Source organism: Phalacrocorax aristotelis, chromosome 4 (assembly GCF_949628215.1).
Source record: "Phalacrocorax aristotelis chromosome 4, bGulAri2.1, whole genome shotgun sequence".
NCBI lineage: Eukaryota > Metazoa > Chordata > Aves > Suliformes > Phalacrocoracidae > Phalacrocorax > Phalacrocorax aristotelis.
In genome coordinates, this window is record NC_134279.1 from 81376167 (window position 1) to 81382826 (window position 6660).

General features: G+C 58.3%; 1 protein-coding gene across 1 annotated transcript in view; it reads right to left on the minus strand.

The window, feature by feature from the left end:
* LZTS3 (leucine zipper tumor suppressor family member 3) overlaps window positions 1-3511 on the minus strand; it is a 55849-nt gene extending 52338 nt beyond the window's left edge. The window contains exon 1 of the mRNA XM_075092201.1: window positions 3321-3511. The gene's annotated coding sequence lies outside the window, so the exon portion shown is untranslated. The remainder of the gene's footprint in view (window positions 1-3320) is intronic.
* Between the last annotated feature and the right edge of the window lie 3149 nt (window positions 3512-6660).

The following is a 6660-nucleotide window of genomic DNA, read 5'->3' on the forward strand; positions in this document are numbered from 1 at the left end:
CAGCTTATTGCAGGGTCTCAAAGCCCTTGAACCACCACCAGCTCCGGGATAGAGCATCACAGCCTACCTGTGGCTCCTGGTGCCACCGTGTCCTGCAAGGAAAGGACTCCCAGTCTGGGGGAAGCCCAGCCGAAGGAGGAATGCAGGGACTTAACATAGGGTCTAAAGGCTTTGCCCATGGAGAAGTGTGGGTGAGCTAGAGGGGCTGAGGGGGTCCCTGCCTGCTCCCCCCAACCCATGGGGCAGAGTTGCCTGGGCTCCTGGATGCATGCCTCCATTTCACTTTCCGATCCCTCAAATAATAACCGCGTTTGCCAGCTCCTGTGACAAGAATGACTAATGGGGAAAGATCCTCCGCAAAGGGAAACAAGAAATCTCATTTCACCCTTTGTTTGCTGGATTTCTCTGACAGCCCCGGGCATGGCTGGGCTTTTCCTTGGTGCACTTGGTTCCCCTTCATGAGAAAACAGATTTTAAGCCTTACGACAGCTCCAGCAACACCTTCTTAACTCTTAAGCTTCCCTGTTGGGACATGACTCCCGGCAGAAACTTTTTGTAGCCCGGTTTATCCAGATTCCTGCTTCAGACTGAGTTATCATCCAGCGAGTGCCTCTGACTGCTGATGCAACATGGTTTTCACTGTGCATTTGGAAACCACCCTCCCCAACTTTTTCTTTTTTTTTGCAAGGCAGGAGACCGTCTTTCCTCCTCTGGAGAGGGATAGGTGGGCGAGAGATGCCCTCGTCATGCACCATGAGATGACGATACCCCTGTGGTGGACGCTGCAGTGGGTGCTGGGGCTCTCCCAGTCCCATCTCTAGTAAGACAAGTCACTGCTGTCTCCCATATATTTGGGGTCCTGCAACCAGATATTGGACTTTTGGATGCTTTTCTACCTCCTCCTTTTGGGTCTGGGGGCTGGGGGTTTGTCCCAGCTTGACATCAGCCCGGTGACCCAGCAAAGAGCTCCAGGAAGAAGGAGTCCCATCCCTGTATGGAGCCCATGCAGCCACGCACGCCACTGCACCGCTTTTTAAATGCTCGCCCCTGCAGCAAGGAGCCAAAGGGGGAAATTTCAGCCCCTCCACAGATTCCTCCTCTGCCGTGTTGTCATTGCAAGGCCAACAGTCAGGACAACGTGCCCGGTTCCCATGCGGGAGCCCAGACACCACAGACAGGGAATCCCACCGCTCTGGCATTTCCACGCCTGTTCTCAGACCATTCGCCTCTCAGCCTTTGCAGAAAATAAATTCCCCAGCCAGGCTGAACTCGGATGACAGCATCGCATGCTATATATAGCCACGGCAGATCGCCGCTCGAACCAGGGCCACACATAAACAAACCGCACGGCGCACAGTTCCCTGCGTGGAGAGGGGACGGGTGAACGAACCGCACGTGATGGAGGAGCCTCCCACCCCTGGCTGCTCAAGGCTGGGGGTGCTTTTAGATCCTGCACCTTCTTTTAATGCCTGGATCTCCCTTGAGGGCTCGGCTGCTGGCATAATCCGCTGCCCGAGCGGGTTTGTGGATGAAGGATGTGCTGGAGGGTGTTGAAAGCAGAACACAGAAGGGCTAAGGGAGTTGCCAAAGGTTGTCCTGCAGGGCAAGTGGCATCCCCTGGCTTGAATTACACCTGCTGACTCCCAGCTTGAATTAAAGATGATGTTGCCATCACCACTCTCGCGTACCACCATGTGGGGCAGGAAAATGCCAGCACGGCCCTACTACAGCACCTGCCCACCCCTCCTGCCTCTGCTCCACGTCTCCCTGCAGCCCCCCTGCTTGCACCTAACTGCTCCTCTCCCTGCCCGACCCCTCTGCCATGGTGCATGGGGCTGCACAGCCTTCATGGGGCTGTGTGGGCCTGGATGGGGCTCTATGGGGCTGCATGGGTCCGGAGCAGAGGAAAGAGGGTGTTGATGTGCAGCGGGGACCCACACCTGACACAGCTGGCAGGACTTGCCCCCCTTCCCCAGCTCCCCACTCGTGTGAGGAAGAGGCAGAGGATGCTCAGGGGGATGCTCAGGAGGCTGTGGAGCATCCAGCAGCCCAATGCCGTCCTCTGGAGCAGAGGGACCGGCCAGCCTGGGGGGCCATTTGCAGCCACAGGTCCCCAGCGTCTCGCCTTGGCTCTGAGGAGAGGTTGGGGGTGGCAGAGGGGGTCCCTGCCCTCCCCTCCGGGCACACCCACATCCCCGGATGGGGCTCTCTGCTGCAGTGCAGCAGCTCCAGCCCCGATCTCTCCCCGGGGAGCTGGCAGAGGGGATGCCTGCCTTCATCCTTCCTTCATCACGACACCCTCCCCGGCTGCTCCAAACCCGGCTGCTGGGCCAGCGAGCGGGATGAGAGATTGGGAAGAGCAGCAACTTGCTCCTCTCCTGCGTGGGGATGCAGCCCCTGGGCCTGGGCATCCCGGGGAGCCGAGGGCAGTGGGGCAGCTTTGCACCCACAGCCCCGGCAGCGTGCACCCATGGGTTGGGGGTTGCAACGGGTGCGGGGGGGAACGTGCAATGCTCGCGTCCTCGTAAAGCCGGGGAGGCATCGGTGCCTCCTTGGGTGAAGTCCCAAGCGGGGAGCCCTGTAGCGTGACGTCCCCCCCAGCATCCTCCCTCCCTCCCCACCGCTGCTGGGCAAGGGCCACCCAGCACCGAGGCAGATGACATAATTCCCAGCAACTGCACGTTAATCACTCGGCTGCCAGCAAGCTCCTTTGCTTGAATCCAACCCCCATCCCCAGCCACCGCTCCCCTCCCTGACATCACGGCAAAAAGAAATAAAGAAATAAATAAAAGAAGCTGAGGAAGAGGCAGGGGGGCTGGGGTGGGGGGGTGGGGAAGGAGGGGGAAATAACCTGATCCTGCTGGGCACTGGCAAACAGGTCTGCCCCCCCCCCCCCACCTTGCACTCTATTTTTGGGTGCTGTCACATCAAAACGGCCCCGCGGGGCCAAATCCAGGCAGCTGCGACTTTAGGCACAAACAAGCTTCCCTCCCCTCCATCACACCAGAAATCGGTGCTGGCAGTCCATCCTCCACCCCCAAAAAACTGCCCCCCCCCCCCCCCCCCCCCCCCCAAATTATATCTGGGTGGGTGATTCGGGCAAGCGAAGCTCCAGCATCAGGTCCGTGTCGTCGTCGTGCCCCCCCGCCTTGCTCTCCGTGCACCCCACATCTCTCCCACCCTCCAGGGACCCCAACCTTGTCACCCCACTCCCCCACTCCATCCCACGTCTCCCACGTCCACCCCGCCCTCCCCCCCCCCCCCCCGCCCCAGTACCGCTTCCCAGTTGCTCCCAGTTCCTTCCCCACCCCGAGCCTTACTCTTGGCGGGGATGCCGGGGGCGGTCGCTGGTCCCCGGTGGGCAGCGATGGGATCAGGCGGCGGTGGCTTCGCAGCCGGGCGGCCGCTCCCGTCCGAGGGGTCTCAGCTCATTTTGCCATATGACACCAACACACACACACACACACACACAGACACACTCGCAGCCACGTTTCCCCCCCCTTCTTGCGGCAAAAGGCGGCCACCCCCGACCCCACCCCCTGTCAAAGCAGCAGCCTAACAGCGAGGAAGGGGAGGATGGAGGGAGGATCTGCTCGCCTTCCCTTTAACTCTTCCCTTTCCACCCCCCTCCCGCCCCAGGACAGGGCTCCACCGGGTCAGGCCATGTCCCTGGCTGGGGATGGTGGGATGCTGCATGGACCCCCCCACCCCAGCACCTTCCCCCACAGGGCCCTGGGACAGGGGACATTCCGGGTCCGGTGGTGCCTTGGCTCCGTCCCCCGCAGCCTTGCCGTGTCTCATCGCTCTCTGTGCCCCAAAAACAAGAGCTCTCCCAATACAGCTGAGCCCTGACATTGCCCCATGCAGTGGGTCAGGGGAGGTGTGGGGCAGCTCGGGGCCACGGCTGGTGTTTGGGGGGGCACGGGCTGCCCCATGGTGTGTGGCTGGGGGTGGAAGCCATGTCTGTCTGGCCGTGGCCACCTTGAGACCATGTAAAACACTTCTGGCCCTCAGTCTCCCAGTCCCCCATTTCCAAGAGCACCCCCCAGCCTGAACTCCTGGGGTCCTCCAGTGGGGTTGGGATGGGGAAATAAAGTCAAGGTGGGAGATGAAAGTTGCTTTTCCCACCCCACAGAGAGGCCAAGGACCTGAGCTAGCAGAGGGGGTAAACGCCCCAAACTCCCTCTTACACAGATTAGCTAGAAGAAGGACATGCAAATGACAGGTAGATTTGGCCAAGGACTCAAACTGAAGGCAGGGCAGCTCCTGACAGTGACGTAGCATGGATTTGCCTTCTCCAAGGAGAAATGCGAGGTGCCAGAGAGAAAAGGAAAAAAAACAGCTCCTGATGCTGTCCATGGAGAGGAGCTCCAACACATGGCGAGGTCGGTGGCACATGCCCTTGCTCCTAGCCTCGTCCAGCGCTGGAGTTGCCGCAGGAGGGTTAGGTCTGCAAATACACGCCCCTCGCTGGTCGAGAGTGGGAGAAAAGGCAGAAGGTGCTGCCACAGATTTTTGCTGCTTTCCGGTGAAATGGCAGGTCAGGTAATTAATTATTCCTGCTAATAGCGCCGGACAGGCACACATGACTGCTCCCACAGAATTATAGGCTGCGAGCACCTCTCTGCATAGGTTGATGCTGGCAGAGCTCCAGGGGCTGTGTGTGATCTTCCTTGGATGGAAAGGGAAACTGAGAACCTCTGACTTACTTATAGGCACCTTTGGGGACAAAGATTGGAGCCTGGGTCAAAGCTGTCTCTCCTGTGGGTGAGACTCTGCTGCGTCCGAGACTCTGCTGTGTCCCACCAGCCCTGCCAAGCAACGGAGCAGTGCAGGTCCTGCATGGAGGACCGGGTGGTTCTTCTGGCTGTTCAGTCTGGCAGGGCAAAGGGAGAGAGCAGGACTGCCGATGGGGGATGGTGAAAGTCGAGTCAGAGGTGACTGAGACAGCCCTGCCAGAAGTGAAGACGTGCCCAGGACCCAGCAGGATTACCCCTGTCCGTGCTCACAGGCAGCCTGGTCTCCTCCGAGCAGGGTGGTGCAGCCTCTTTCAGGGGATGTGCAAGGCTGTCTCACATGTGAGCTTCCCACCCTGCAGCCAGCTTCAGATGAACACCTCCCCAATCGTCACCCAGCCACACTCCTCCAGGACTGAGCACCAACGCTGAGACAGATGCACCCAAGGGGAGGTGGGCTCCACCTCCCCTCTCTGACCCTCCAAGTGGCACTGGGGTGCTCCTGGACACCCTAAGGGGATGGGAGGGGGTGAAGAGGGGATCTGCATGTGTTCCCCCACCTGGGACACATGCCTAGGCTGGGGCAGGGCCAGTTTTGTAGCCGAGAAGATGCTCCGACAGTGTTGCATCTGCACCGCATCAGCCCAGCATCCTATCCCCAGAAGCAGCTGTTCATGGGCACCCAAGGAAAAGCAAAAACAGGACAATATTTCCCCCAACAATCCCCAACTATTTTCACTTCAGGGGGTTTCCGGAGGGTGAGCTGAGTACAAAGACACCCACGCAGATCAAGGGCCCAATGGATGTACCCTTGGTGGCTGGAGCAAAGGACAGGTTTTCGCAGGGTCCAGACCTCCGTGAGGGCTGAGAGCCCTTCACCCGCTGTGTCTCCCCACGGAGCCCATCCCCACTGCAAGGCATTGCCTCCTTCAGCACGGGTTAAAACTCAGCGCCTGTAGGACACTTCACATGGTTTGGGTTCCCGCAGCACTATCCTCCTCTCCCCTTTCAACTGCTGAGCCTTTTTATAAGGATTATTTTAGGACTAGCATTGGGGCAGCAGGTTTTCTGTTCTCCTTTTCTACGCCGCTGTTGGTCCCTTTCCAAGAAGTGCTTGCAGATGTCGTCGTTTTCTACGTCAGGCCAGGACGAGCGCTCTCTCCAGAGGACGTTTCCCTGCCTCTGCCCCTTGTCCTCATCACGGCCCTCCTAACATCTTGAGTGGACTGTGTTTTCCCTCATTTGCTGAGTGTTTTGTGCGCCTTGATGTGGTTATCGTGCTCCAGCCGTCAGATTGTAGCGAGTCCCAGGGAGAAGGTGCCAACTTTAACATATGCCTGAACAGTTCTTTTCAGACATATACAAACTGGAACAATGCCTCGCTGAGAATATGCTTGTTGATGCAATTTGCCAACTGTGGTTTCAGATCTGCTCTTTTCAGCAAGTACCAACTATTTGTAGACAGTGCAAAATCTTGGCTAGCTGGGGACCGATGGGCGCTCTGGAAGTCTCTCTCCAGGCGTGGAGGAACTAGCAGGGAAGTCAACCTAGGGCTGAGTGAAGGCCTGCATGAGTATCACAAATAATGTTCAGATCAAACACTTTGCCTCCAGGAACCTCAGTCATTTTTCTCTTTGCTTTAGGAAGCGGCCAGCACTGCACAGTTTCCTTACCACATGAACCATGAACATCTCCTCACCTTGTGGAAGCAGGACTTTGCTCAGCCCCTCACAACTCCTGCTTCAAACATCCTCCAGTGCTTCCCCCATCAGCGGCGCTCATCGTTCGGGTAGGACAACATTAGGACATGACTTTAGTGCACACAGACGAAAGGCTGCCTGGCACAGAGTCCCCCCGGAGTGTCTCCACTCCAGCATGTCCTTGGAAACAGGATGACAAACCTCAGCTTGTAGCTGGACCCTCC